Source organism: Oryctolagus cuniculus, chromosome 3 (genome assembly GCF_051225735.1).
Source record: "Oryctolagus cuniculus isolate XC-2025 breed Fujian yellow rabbit chromosome 3, ASM5122573v1, whole genome shotgun sequence".
Taxonomy (NCBI): domain Eukaryota; kingdom Metazoa; phylum Chordata; class Mammalia; order Lagomorpha; family Leporidae; genus Oryctolagus; species Oryctolagus cuniculus.
In genome coordinates this window covers 64,331,917-64,346,723 of record NC_142869.1, presented here as the reverse complement: position 1 = coordinate 64,346,723, position 14,807 = coordinate 64,331,917, and the positions used below count along the sequence as shown (strand labels likewise).

The window sequence follows — 14,807 nt, the reverse complement described above, 5'->3', positions numbered from 1 at the left end:
GGGGGAGGGAGGGAGAGAGAGAGAGAGAGCGAGAGCTAGAGCGAGAGCTAGTTCCCATCTGGTGGTTCGCTCTCCAAATGGCTGCAATAACCAGGGCTGGGCCAGGGCTGGATCAGGCTAAAACTAGGAGCCTGGAACTCCATCTGGGCTTCCACATGGGTGGCAGGGGCCCAAGCACCTAGGGCATCTTCCAATACTTCCTCGGGTGCATTAGCAGGGACTTGGATCAGAAGCGGAGCAGCTGGGACTTGAACTGGCACCCATGTGGGATGCTAGCTTCACAGGTGGCAGCTTAACCAGCTGTGCCACAATGCCGGCCCAAAGCATTCATGGTATATTAGCTTCAAGCACACTGGGCAGTCCTATCTCCCAAGGGAATCAGATCCATCAGCTAGGTCTCTAAGACCAAGCCTTCACCTACCTCAATAAATTGTCATCTAAAGACGTCACTCAGTCCCAAATGGAGAAGCTACTCCTGATCATCAGTTAACTGCACATTACAAAGAACCTCTAAAAAAGTCTGATGGCATGGAGTAAGTAAACACAAGATTAATATCCAACATTTACATGCAAGCAATACATCATTAATGATCATTATGGAGAACTTGCTTAGTTTAAATGAGGTTCCAGAAGACTGGAAGCGTTTCACTGTAGCACCAGTATTTATAACAGCCACCCTGGGGAGCAGCAGGCCCATCAACTTGACATAGCTAATATGCAAGGTAATGGAAATAAGTAGAGGTGAAACACAGCCACATGGACACTGAATTATCTTGGGAGTCAACTTCCATGCAAATAATTAGAAACGGCTCTGCTTATTAGCAGAGTGGAGAGGACATTGCCTCATACACCTTAGGTCACATTTTAACTTACCATTGAAAACTGGCACATCGTGTTACCCTGCTGCTTCAAATCATAGCAAAGGCATTGGATGCAAATGGCAGGGGACAAATAGTTTCCAGGGAAATTTAAAGGGAGGTTGTTTCCCTTGTTTTGGAAGCAGCATGATAAAGGAGAAGAGGGTTTAGTCCCCATCCTAAGAGGCTACACAACATTTTTCAAATCCTTAACCTATCTTTTTGTTAGTTTCCTCGACTGCGAGATGGAACATTCATTGCTTAACCTTGTCCTTTAGTTTGTGTAAAGCAAGATAGAAGGCCCATAGGAAAGCACTCTGTAGAGTGTAAGACAGGAGAAAGACACACAAATGACTAAGTGAGCCAAGTGGCACACGTTGGAGCCAGCTGGGACTATGGGAACTTTACGCACTAGTGAAAGACACCCTCTGAAAGGGCCCTTCACCACCAGACTGTTGCTGCAGTAATGTGGGACTCGTGTCATAGGCAGGAAAAAACATTTTTTATGAGAAATATCCCAATTTTAAAATGTGGCATCTGAAACAAAAGTGTCTAAAACACTATTTATGCAGACTGCATTCTGTTCCTGGTTATTAGTCCTGTCCCCAATGGGTCATACAGTGTAAGAGCAGTTGGGAATTTTATTAGTTAGCAAAAATAATAATTTCTGGGCCAACGCCGTGGCTTAGAGGGTAAAGCCACTGCCTACGGCGCGGCATCCCATATGGGCTCTGGTGCTAGTCCCGGCTGCTCCACTTCTGATCCAGCTCTCTGCTGTGGCCTGGGAAAGCAGTAGAAGATGGCTCAAGGCCTTGGGCCCCTATAACTGTGTGAGAGACCTGGAAGAATCTCCTGGCTCCTGGCTTCCAATTGGCGCAGCTCCAGCCATTGAGGCTAGCTGGGGAGTGAACCATCAGATGGAAGACTCTCTCTCTCTCTCTGTCTCTGCCTCTGCCTCTCCTTCTCTCTCTGTGTAACTCTGACTTTCAAATAAATAAATAAATCTTTAAAAATAATAATAATTTCTAACATTTGGAGAATTACGTAATAGAATATTGGCTGTGTACCAAGGCACTTTTACATGGAAACAAATTTTATTTTTCCACTTTAATTGAGGTATAACTGACAAACAGAAATTGTCCTTTTTTTTTTTTTTGACAGGCAGAGTGGACAGTGAGAAAGAGAGACAGAGAGAAAGGTCTTCCTTTGCCGTTGGTTCACCCTCCAATAGCCGCCACGGCCGGCGCGCTGCAGCCGGTGCACTGTGCTGTTCCGATGGCAGGAACCAGGTACTTATCCTGGTCTCCCATGGGGTGCAGGGCCCAAGTACTTGGGCCATCCTCCACTGCACTCCCTGGCCACAGCAGAGAGCTGGCCTGGAAGAGGGGCAACCAGGACAGAATCCGGCACCCCGACCGGGACTAGAACCCAGTGTGCCGGCGCCACAAGGCGAAGGATTAGCCTAGTGAGCCGCGGCGTCGGCCACAAAAATTGTACATTTTCATGGTGTAAATGATGATTGGACAGGAACACTTCTAAACATTATATGAAAAGATAATATTATAATTCCCAGTTTACACATGTAGAAACTGAGTGTGATTATCCCTGGCTAAAGTTACCTGAAGTCTATGGAAACCTTAATTTTTTTAAAAAAATGATGGAAACCTTATTTTTTTAAACTATAAAGAGTGTGATGTAAAAGCACCTCACCCCCACATTTGCTCAACAAAGCCTTTCAGTGTGGTCATTCCAAGGCAGTATTTATTCCAATCATGGTTAATTGTGGATCTTTCCTATAAATAAGAGACTCTGACCTTTACCCTATCCTTTTCTTTTGTTTCCTAAGCTGGAAAATGTGGATAATATTGCCTAACCTCCTGTCTTGTAACCTGGGTAAAACAAGATAGAAGAGCCTGATGGAGAGTGCTTTATAGAATATAAAATAGGAGAGGGACATGCAAACAGCGTTTGTCAACATTTTCTTTTATACATTTACTTTTCTTTAGCTTCTCCTGACCCTGGTTAGTGAACTGATCAAATAAGAAAAGCTCACAATTCATTTTTATCTTAACTGGGCAAAGCACTTAGTAGCTGGGAAGGCAGTTTCTTAGCCTGACTTAGATGTTACAGCTAACCATGAAGAGGGAAAGGAAGGTTAGCTGCCCAGTGTCAGTCGTGTGTCAGCTTCCAATGCCTGGTAACAGAGGCCAGAGGTAGCACAACAGTATTTCATCCTCTTGTTATGCGCATTAAAGACTCAGCCAGGGGGTCTTTCCTGGACATCTAGAGATGTTCAAGTTCAAGAAACCAGAAGGCCTACGAATAGAGAAAGAGAATACCTACTGGACAGTAGAAGGCCTCTGTTTCTCTGTGAGTAGGTCAGATATCAGGTGAATATCTGAATGATGAAAGAAAAACTATTTTCCTGCTTCTTCTCCCTTAACAGGTCTTTACCAGTCTGCTTGTTTATTAATATGACTACCAAAGAGTATCAAGCACAGTTAACAAGCAATGTTCTGGGGCAGGCACTTGGTGCAGCAGCTAAGATACCTGCTTAGGACATCCTCATCCCATATCAAGGTGCCTGGGTTCCAGTCCCAGGTCTGCTTCCCATCCAGCTCCTTGCTGGGATGCAGCAGGTGATGGCTCAAGTTGGTTCCCTGTAGGAGACCTGGAATGAGTTTCAGGCTCATAGCTTCAGCTGGGCCCAGCCCCAGCTATTGCAGGCATTTGGGGAGTAAACAAGTGGATGGAAAATCAGTCAATCTCTCTCTCTCTCTCTGTATCTTTGTTGCCCTCCCCATCTCAGATAAATAAATAAAGCAATTTATTTGTAGGACAGTAGGAAATGACCATTTTAGTGATTATTAGCAAAAGATTACAATGAAAGAAATTTCCTGTTACCTAAAATCCTTAAGCATGCAGGAATGTATTTTTCCCCACTCCTTCTATCACTCTCATTTCCCACTTGTGTTTCCTCTGCCTGGCCATTTCCAGCATTCTCTTGCATCGTGGAGATGAAGGGCACCCAAGTTATAGAAAGCAGTTAAAAATATATCCAAAGGAGTTGGCCAATGAAGCCATAGTGAAGGAATCTTAAAAACAGAATCTTACCCAAGGTGAGTATGTGGAATTGGATGATTCTGGTGCTTGTGACTGACAACCTGGAGCAGCAGAGAAAATAACACGGGCGGCCCAGTTGCAGAGGAGTGTCCCGTCAGCCCCTTGTCCTTGGGTGCAGGCCTGCGTCCCTTCTCTTCCCGTCACTGCCTGAGTGTTTCCCCAAGGCACGTTGGGAATAGAACAGGATGTGTGTAACCCCTGAGGGAGTCTGAAACAAAAGCGAAGCAAGCAAGGAGACTTCCCTTCACGTGCCTTTCGCTGAAGGAGCATGCATGCTGAGAAGCAGGGCAGGCTCTCTGAAAATGGTGTTTCCCAAGCCTGCGAGAGGGGACTCATCAGCGAATTCTCAGAAGCAACTACAAAAGAAGAGCCTTGGGATCAGGACAGCCTGTAGGTACTGTTGTCAGTAATTATGAAAACGGAAATGGTGGCCATTAGGAAATTCCAAGGAATGGGTTATGCTGGGACAGAGGGAAGAATGGTAGTGATTTTTAAAAATAAAAAAAAAATGAGCAATGCATCTCCCCTACATGCCCCCAAAACAGCCTATGGAGCCTTGGGGTCCTAAGCCCTTTATATCGCATTTAACTGTGTAAGTATTTCTAGAGCTGGGGATGTGCTTAGCACCGTGCTGGTAGTTTCAGTGGCCTTCAAGCGAAGGGTTCTTTTTTGTTTTATTTTCACTAAGCAAAGGCACACATTTAGAGAGGTTATGAGAGGTTTTCATCATCCTGAAGCTTATGGTCAACGTAGATCCTGGCCCTTGACTCAAGATGGGAGAATTGTCTTGGGCACATTCCAGAAGGGGGCATCCCAAAGGTGGCAACATTTAAGACACCTCAGATATCAAAGAAGTGACAAGGCCTTCGGATAACATGCAGCCCATTGCAGGCCCAAGCTTCATGCTCTGGGGAAAAGTAGATCCAATTAAATTGGGGACTGGTTTTCAGTTGCCAAGTTTCATGCAACTTTCAATGGCTTTGGAACGAAGAGTTGAGAGGCAGGCCCAGAGCAAAATGAGCTGAGTCGGGGAAGGAGAAAATAGATTCTGAATGTAAAAAGCGGAGTTCTTTGATGGGCTGAAGAACTGACACATGGAAAATGTAATGCATTATTGACAAACACGTATGCTGGCTGCAAAAATAATTAACACAAGCAGAAAAGAAATAGGAATGAAATGGAGCAGAAAGACTTTGAAAGATTGTGAAGTGGCCGCTGAAATTGCCAAGCTAATGTCAGAGAGATGATTAAAATTTTCCAATAGAACAGGTGAATAGGTACTTAGGAGAGTGTGATGTAAACCAAGAGAAAGTGGATCATTATATGAATCTGCACTGGGGTACTAATCAGCATTTTATGTGCAACTTTGCAGTGCACATTTTAGCAGATGGAGGAAGCTCTTAAAAGCTGATAGCTAAAGCGAGTCTGACTGCCTTTCTGTTCCACAATAACCATCCCTGGAATGGGTCCTTGTTCCAAGGGAGAACCAGTTCCCCAAATAGAGTTCCAGAGAAATCAGTATGCTCCCAAAGGTAAGATACCTGAGAACTCCAGGACCAAGGGAGAAGAGAGGGAAGGAAGGGGAAGTTGAAGTCTTCCGAAGCAAGGGTTCCTGGTTGAACAGGCTCTGAATAAATACGCTGGGCACTCAGTAATCAGAATGCAAAGTGAAGATCAAGTAGAGGCTAGGAGAAATTCTTCTGCAGGCCAAACTCGGCACGTGCACGCAGGCACGCATACACGCACATTCTTCTGGAAACCGTATTGCTGCAATAACAAAAACAATTATATGGTGGAGTGTGGGTATGTTAAAAGAGAATAATTCTTCATGATCAGAATGACTTTTTCGCTCATTCAACAGAAAAAGACTCTTATTTTTTATTTGTTGGCAAAGCCAAATTAGAAAAAATATATATCTTTACGACCACAGGAGACAAATGAGTGATACCAAATATCACTAAAAATGCTATTAATCTACAGTGATATAAAATTACCATCTCAGCACAAAGAAAGCCTATATAATCTGAATTTCTCTAGCATCATAAAAACGAATGAGAAGCGAAATTGAGAGTAAGTATGCTTTGGAGATGCCGTTAAGAGTTACATGCATTGTTAACAAATGTGGCTAGATAGACTGGTGATTTACCTTGAGTAACAAATTTATAGAGACGCAGAAAATTTCCAAATGGGACCAACTCACTGCTCTGCGTGTTGGTGGATGACACCTTTGAGAGTCTGGTTCTCTTTTCTTAGATATTTAAGTGTAACTGATTAGCCATTGACTTTATGGATTATTTCCCTGTTTTCATTTGCTCATTTGCTGCGTATTTCAAAAGCCAAAGACAGCTCAGGGTAGGGTGAGGGTGTGGAGAAGAACATGATGTGTGCCTGCTTTGTGTATCGGAAGACCAGTTACTGCCCAGTCACTAAGGGACCTTGCGCATATCTGAACAAGGCCCATCTGCTGTTAGTCCTCCATCACCTTCTTGCTCAGTCCAGAGCAGAGCAATGTCAGCTCACTTCCAGGATATTGTCACGAGCCTCTGGACAACTGGAGGAGGGTGATGGCCAGGTCAGTGTCAGACAGGAAGGAGAGGACAGTGACACTGAGCTACGGAGGGGGTGAGAGCCCAACAAGCAAACGGAGAGGAAGAAAAAGATGGATGTGGGGGAGCCAGAGGGAATGAGTGCTTCTATTTCTTCCATATAAGAGAGAGAGAGAGAGAGAGAGAGAGAGAGAGTCACCAACACTACCAATCAGAGTTTGAGGAAATTTAGAAAGGGACATATGGTTTTCCATTTGTCTAAGGGTGGTGAGGAAATCGTATATTAAAGTGATACAGAGGAACCAAGATGCGACCCGTAAGTGTTGGCAGTTTGCTGTGAGCCAGGGACAAATGCAAAAAGGGAGAGCAATGCCTGTTTCCCGTTTTGTTGGCTGCCTTCTATAAAGAGTTGAACATCTATGTTAGAATACCTCTTGCCAGACATTCCTGCGAGATGAGCAGTTGCTGGTTTTTTTGTTTGTTTTTTTAGAATCCCCTTCTACTGAGCATCACAGCCTCCTGCCTGGAAGCTCATAATTGTGCCAGGCTAATGTGGAAATGCAGTGGGAGTCCCACTCTGCTCCACCGCTCTTTCCAGGAAACGGAACCAGGCACCTTTCCCTAACATCCCTATGGCTATGGCAGGGACACAGGGTGCTGGGCATGACTTTTTTTTTTTTTTTTTTTGACAGGCAGAGTGGACAGTGAGAGAGAGAGACAGAGAGAAAGGTCTTCCTTTTGCCATTGGTTCACCCTTCAATGGCCGCCGCAGCTGGCGCACTGCAACCGGCACACGGCGCCGATCCGATGGCAGGAGCCAGGTACTTATCCTGGTCTCCCATGGAATGCAGGGCCCAAGCACTTGGGCCATCCTCCACTGCACTCCCTGGCCACAGCAGAGAGCTGGCCTGGAAGAGGGGCAACCGGGACAGAACCGGCGCCCCAACCGGGACTAGAACCCCGTGTGCCGGCGCCGCAAGGTGGAGGATTAGCCTAGTGAGCCGCGGCGCCGGCCGATGGGCATGACTTTTAATATCCCAGCACGACTTCCAGGGTTAGCCCCAGGTCTGTAGGATCTCAAGTATAAGCCTGTTGGCATGCTTAAGAAAAAGAAATCAAACCATGAACTCAAAATCAGGCATGAATGGAGAAATTTATTTTGAATGAATAATCACATCAAATCAAAAATTTTATAGAACTGACAAATATCACAATTTCCAAAAATACCCAGAAAAATAAAATGTATTTTTAATAATTAATTGCCTGATGCAGTTCTAGAATGCTTGTTTCCCTACATTTTTGCCTTCATACTCTTTGATTGCTTCTTTATAGTATAACGATTTTGTAATTTTCCTAGAGAGAGGGGAAAAAAGTAATTCAGTCTTTCCACTAGCATGGTTGATCAAAATGTGGTTATTATTGATGGTTTCAAAGTGACTTTTCACTTTAAGCCTTTTATTGGCAATGCCGTATCTATAAATTCCTCAGCAATTTCTTGCCTGAAGCCAAAGCCTTTATTTAATTTTAAATTTATTTTCATTTTTATTTGAAAGGCAGAGAGAGACAGAGACAGAGATAGAGACAGAAACAGAAACAGAGAAAGATCTTCCATCTGCTCATTCATTTTCCAAATGCCCACAACAACTGGGGCTGGGCCAGCCTGAAGCCAGGAGAAGGGAATTCTATCTAGGTCTCCCATGTAGCTGGTAGGGACCCAAGCACTTGAGACATCAGCTTCTGACTCCAGGGTGCACATAAGCAGGAAGCGGGACCTAAAGCAGGGGAGCTAAGACTCAAACTAGAAACTCCAGTATAGGATATGGGAGCCCCAGTGTGTCTTAACTACTGCACCCAATGCTTGCCCCAGGGCCTGGGCTTTTGAGCTTGCCCATCTTCTGACCCGGCTGGGGACAGCTCCTCACTGTCTGCTTCCTTACCAGCCCTGATCTGGAAGTAGAGAGAATCTGAGACTTGGGTCAGAGTAGTAAAAGTGGGCCTGGTTTAGATTCCTGCTGTTGGAGGCAGGGATGGGTCAGGATGCTAAGGTGATTCCCAACAGGTTGTGTGTAAGGGCCAGGCAGATGGTGAGGTTTTGCAGAGCCCAGAAGCATCAGAGGCAAGGGCAGTGGTGCCCCCAGGCTGGGGCAGTATTATTTGTCTCCTTGCTGGGTTCGCTGCTTTCTCCTGCAGGTGACACCTGGGCCTTGGAAAAGCACCTTGAATTTTAAGTTTTTCCAGCCGTGCCATGAATCTTCATTAGCTGACCCTGGACAAATTATGAAGTAAATGGTTCATTTTCAGAATCGCCCTTTTTCCTATCTCTTTGGATCATCTGGGAATGTAACTACAGAGAAATTCACAAATAGGGTATTTATGTGTAAGTCTAAAGCGCAAAGGAACTTTTGTAATCTATCCATAAAAAAACCATCAAATTCTGATGAGTCCTGTGAGAGGAAAGAGTGAATTATCTCTCAATGTTCTCTGTACAAATACGACAAGTTTGTCTTATGAAGGGTCAGCCAAAGATTATGTGGCCAAATAGTGTAATAAAAGAGTATTGTAGAGGTTTGGCCCCTTGCTAGCGACGGGACCCTGAGGAGGCACTCTCATCACTGAGACACCCACCCCTTTGGGACCTGACTTGGCTTCCTGGCAGAGCTCACTAAGCAATACGTTCCTTTTGAATAAGTGCCTGGAAACCACTTACGATCCCCTGCATCCTCAGAAATTGAACGTACATGGGAAATCTTGAAGAGTTTAAGGACTATAACTGAAACTGTGGGATTCAGTGGAGCCAATAGGGAAGATATTGTGATGCTGGAGAGTATCCTTTCAAGTAAGCCAAGAGACACATAACATTTAAGTCTCAAATCAATCTCAAGTCTGAACATGCCACGTTTTGCTAATTTACTAAATGCATGTCCTGTGACAAATTTCTTAACTTTTTCGCTAGTCCTAGTCTCCTTGTTGATTTAGAAGGGGAAATATTGGTAAGTTACACTTAGCTTGTGGGAAGCAAATGCAGCTATCTCAGTGCCCCACATACGGAGCTTAGTAAATGTGATTTCCTTCCTATGGTTTTACAATACAAGCTCTTAGATTTTACAGACTGTTTGCTATGATGTCTTTCATCTTTACTAAATGGTACATTTATGCAACTTGAATTCCTGCTGAAACCCAAGAGACCCCATTGTTTTAAAATCTTTACTAATCCTTGTCTTTCACTTTGTCTTCCTTACCCAAAAACCAAACCCTAATCTCTTGCTTCCATCCCACCGCGCCTGTTTTGTGTGATGTTGACACTAATCCTTAGAATAAATAAGCTGACATTAGATCATTTCTTTAGTTAACTTTTGATGCTGAACCTTTTTAGAAAGACAGGCAGGCTACATCTCTCAGGAGGGGCTGTCTGAGGATCATGATACACAATTCAGCTTTTTTTCTACTTCTCAGATATCTGCAGGCTACATGCATTTCTAATTTTAGGAGTGCCTGCAAACAGTTAAGAATCATGCACTCACGTATTCAATGGCCTGTGCCCAAGCTGCCCATATCTGATTGGATAATGCACACTGTTATTTTAAACCTTTCTTTTGAAATGGAAGCTTCAATGCTTCATATTTTTCTGATATTCCTAAATTTGCTTTTCCAGACCTTTTCCTAAACTGTTAATTTTAGGGCTTGTGGTAGAGTTTTTTTCCCTACCCTTGGCTATTGAATGTGTCTAGATCACTTATTTGGTTAAAAAAAAATCTGTGTCTGCTCATTGGAGGGTAGGGAGGGCTGGAGAGGAGAAGGCAAGTAATGTAGGATTCTGGCTCAAAACCACTTGTTTAAAAGCTAGTGGTTGCCTTTTAGATCCTTGGCCTCCCTTTCAATCTGAGCAGTGTTTCCAAAGGTGAAAAGAGATGGCTAGAAATGAATAGGCAGTCGTCTTGATTTAAAAATGGTCCACATGGGCATGGTCTCTGACCTCTGAATGCAAAGGAAAAGGTTGCTATCCATAGCTTCATTAAAGTGGATAAACTTAAAGTAACAAGGGAAATGTTTGCAAAAATTTTAACTCGGGCAAATATGTTTGTGGCATTAGCGTAATACCTTGAGGTCTTTGGAATCAGATCCTAGTTAAAGTTTCTTTGCTGGAGAATGTTTTGTTCACAAAGATACCCAGTTCCATTATCTGTATGATTCATACCAAGCTTCTTTGGTTTATAGAAAGACCATTTTGCATTAAAGTTATTCAAAAACCACCAATCAATTACTAATGTACTCTCATAAGAAATAAATGCTTCTATGATTAGAATATGTCCACTCCAAAATTCATGTGCTCGAAATTTAATCCTCAAAGCAACAGTGTTGGGAGGTGAGCTCTCTTGAAGACGTTGAGTCTTCATCAGTGGATTAATGCTGCTATGAAATGGGCTTGTAGCAGTGAGTTTTAACTCTTCTATCTTTCAGACATGTGAGGACAAAGCTCTCCTCCCCTCCATTGGACCCAGCATTCAATGTATCAACTTGGAGGCAGAGAACTAGGCCCTACAAAATACATTTCTGTTTTTTGTAAATGACCTGGGCTCAGGTATCCTGGTATAGCAGCACAAACTGGACTAAGACATTAATCCAGCATGATCATGTAGGTGTTCTGATGTCTACTAGCAGATAAGGGGTAATGTAATAATATTTGTACTCCATACTGGAATAAACTGGAGGGGACTTAGGGACATCTATATGAGCTAGGTGAAAACATTTAGTGCATTTTCTTTATATTTTATTATGATGATAATAAAAATAAAATACAGAGCATTAGAGATGGGTATTAAATATTGAATTTGTATAAAAGCCCAAAATAAAATCTTTTCCAGAATTTTTAATGAGAAAGTTCAGCTTGCTTTCATGCACATAACTATTTTATACCAAGTTTATGTTTGAAATGGCTACAAGCAAGTCCTGATCAAGTCTTTTTAATGACCTCTTCAAATTCTTGATAGTCACCATTGATGAGAAACTTTGTCTGCCCAAGTAGGTGATAAAAAACTTAAAACCATTTTTTACAGCCATTCAAAAATTTACAACAGTTGAAATTATCCTTAAAGAATCTAAGAGCTCTTCTTTTATTTTTCTTGGACCAACATAAATGTTGGAATTTCTTTCGATAATGAGAATGGATCTCAAATTCTGTCAACCCTTTTCATTCCAAGTATTTCAAAAGAAAGGTATTTGACTATGCAGAAGGTTCATGCACTGCTTGAGCCCTTGCCCTTCCACTTGCATGGACTCCATTAAAAGGGCACGCCTCCTGCCAATGGGCAGAAGTAGAGCATTCTGTGGTGTGTGAGTGTGGTAGGGTGAGTTTTGGTTCCAGGATGCCAAAACTCTTCAGATGTTCACGTCCCTTGTGTAAAATGACAGTATTTGCATATCACCTGTACACATCCTACTATGTACTTTAAATAACCTCTAGATTCCTCAGAATACCTAAAACAGTGCAAATGCTATATCAATAGCTACTCTTTGTTTAGGAAATAATTATAAGAAAAAACTTCGTACATATTCACTACAGATGCTGTTTTCCCAAATATCCTCAAATCCATGATTGGTTGAATCCTGGATTCACAGATGCAGAAGGGCAACTACACATGTGAAGAAAGAGATTCGGGGCAGCCTTCGGAACTGTGTCTCGTGGGCATCCCACCTGGTCCCTCTGCCTCCCCATCTCCCACACTCAGTGCAACTTGGACCACACACGTGTTCTTCAAGCCACTGGGTCAAGATGTCTCCACCCTGTCTACAGTTCCCTCGACCACAATGGGCAGATGGGTGAGATAGGTAACCAGGAACTCCTTCTCACTGCTCCACACATACAAGACAAACTCACGCATTGGCTGTCAGAGCCCTCTCAGGCTGATTTTGAGGAGTCCTAGACTCAGGAGCAACCCAGAACCTCAGTTAGCCCAGGCTTCAAGGCTGGGAGTTCACCAGCCAACAATGTACCCGTGACTCCTTCACAACACCACAGCCAGAAAGCCCAGAGAGTACACGTGGCTCACGCAAGTCTGAATGTGGCAGTCAAGGCATAGAATGGGATTGTCTACCACATGGCCTATATTCCTTCTCTTTCCCATGGTTCATCTCTTTCAAAAATTCCAACACAGCATCCTGGAGGATAGAAGCAATGTCTCCTAAGTTCTACCAATGGACCAGCAAATGTAGTTTTATTTCTCACATCTAATAAATGATGGTACTAGAATTTTATACAATTAATATCCAATCAAAATTTTATTTTACAAAGATATTAGAAACAGCAAATTACCACCACTGAGAGACCCCTAAATATTGACTATTGACAAGACATGTACCACTGACCAAGTTGAAATCAAATGAACATTGCTATGGGTAGAAAAACAAAAACAAGCAATTCCTTTTATCATTTTTCCACACAAACCCATTTATTATATGACTTTGCATACGCTTCATCCATTTCAATCCCCCTGGGCCGAGCAGTTTATGTTATAAAGAGCTGCAGCCTGCACTGAAAATGCCCTGCTTCCATCTTTCTTTTAAGAAAGAAAAACATTTTTTTTTCTGTGCCTGGAAAGAAGTGCTGAGTGGACAGCCCTGGAGGCTTCTGTTTATACTGCGAGCAACTGCGGCACAAATCAGCGCCAAGTTCCTCTTGATTTCTGCCTGGAGCGGTATTGCCCTGCAGGGACCTACTCTGGGGGTCTGGAGGGTGATGGATTCCTTGCTGTCATATGTATATGCCTACGAGGGCAATTTTAGGCCCTCTGATGCTGCCAGAGACTGTACACAGGGATGGGGAGGAGGGGAGGCACTTGGCCACCATACCACTTTCATATCCCATCAGCAGCACACATTGATGGAGGCTCTACTAGGTACATAGACATGTGTTATGTGCTACATACTAAGTACTTTAAGTGCTAAATTCTGTCCTGGATAGAAAAAAATAACCACAAATATTTGTTGAACATTTCCTGTATGTCAGACACTAAATCAAATCATCTAATTAAGCCTCACAATGATCCAACGGAGATTGCATTATTATGCCCAATTTTATGCCTTAAAGTATTATTAGTCCCAAGATTACAGTGCCTCCAAAAAGTTCTCCCTAATTACCTTATGTAATGCGAGCACCTTTTTCTCCCCCCGCTCAGCTCCTTGTTTGTTTTCTTCCTACTACTTGTCACACTTTTTTAAATAAATCGTTCTGTTGTTGGACTAGCCTCCCTCTCTGGTTTGTTATGCTTTGTGAGGCTAGATCTTGTGGATCTTTCATTTTATTGTGGTAGCAGAGTACCTGGATAAGTGTTAGCTGAATGAATTAACCAATTGTGAATTATCAAGTGAGTGAGTACAGTTAAGTGGAGTGCCTTGCCCAGAGCCATAGGGCTGGTGAATGACAGAGCCAGGATTCAGTGTCCATGCACTTAAACACATATGTGCTCTCCTAAATATATAATAACTCTGTTAGGGATTTGAGGTGGAAACCAATTCAGAGGACCGAAGGTGGCTAAACCTGAGAGGAAACTTACGAGGTAGTCTGGAACTACTTCCTGTTTTAAATTCCTAGCTGCAAATGTGTTGGGATTCCTGCTAGCTGTGACCCACTGACCACATCACTTATTCCTACTCATCTTTTACTTCCTCTCTTCCACTTCGCTTTGCCACTCAGCAACACTGGATTTTGTGTTTACTCCTGGGGATGCACTGGAGTACAGCCCATGCAGTCCATCTATCATATTCCCAGTGGAATGCCTGGAGAGGTTGAAACATAAGCTCATGAGCTGCTTGAGCCAGCATACAGACTGGAGCCATGTAGGCTCATTCATTAGCCAAACTAAATTCATTATCTGCTTTTGCTCCCAGAAGGTGCATAGCCAGCTGCCCATTGGCAGTTTTTTCCCATTGACACCAGACCAGTTGGATGAGTAGAATAAATTGGCGGGGAGTGGCTGTCTCACAGGGTTTTTTCTCCTGCTGGGCCTTGAACAGAAAGTCAAACATGGTACACAGGGCTTCAACCACAGGAGACATTCAACAAATATTTATTGCCTGAATAAATGAGTAATTGAATGGATGAATGTTTCCCTTCATTAATAGTGACTCTTTCCCTTAAGTTCCTTCTGTGAAAAGTTTTTAATGGGAAGCTCTGACTCATAATGTTGTAAATATCATTTTCTGTCTTATGTAGTTCAATTATTACACCGAGATTCTCTCTCGTGGGAGAGCTTTCCCAAGGAAAATGAGACTTCTTAGACAATCA

General features: G+C 43.1%; 1 long non-coding RNA gene across 11 annotated transcripts in view; it reads left to right on the top strand.

Moving 5' to 3' along the window:
- The window catches only part of LOC103348788 (uncharacterized), a 188,506-nt gene that overhangs the window by 151,295 nt on the left and 22,404 nt on the right, over positions 1-14,807 (top strand). The window contains exon 11 of one of the 11 annotated variants that reach the window (XR_016230771.1): positions 12,087-13,762. The exons of the other annotated variants lie outside the window; for them this stretch is intronic. This is a non-coding gene — a long non-coding RNA (uncharacterized LOC103348788). Of the gene's footprint in view, positions 1-12,086; positions 13,763-14,807 lie in introns of those variants that run through there. 11 annotated transcript variants of the gene reach the window in all.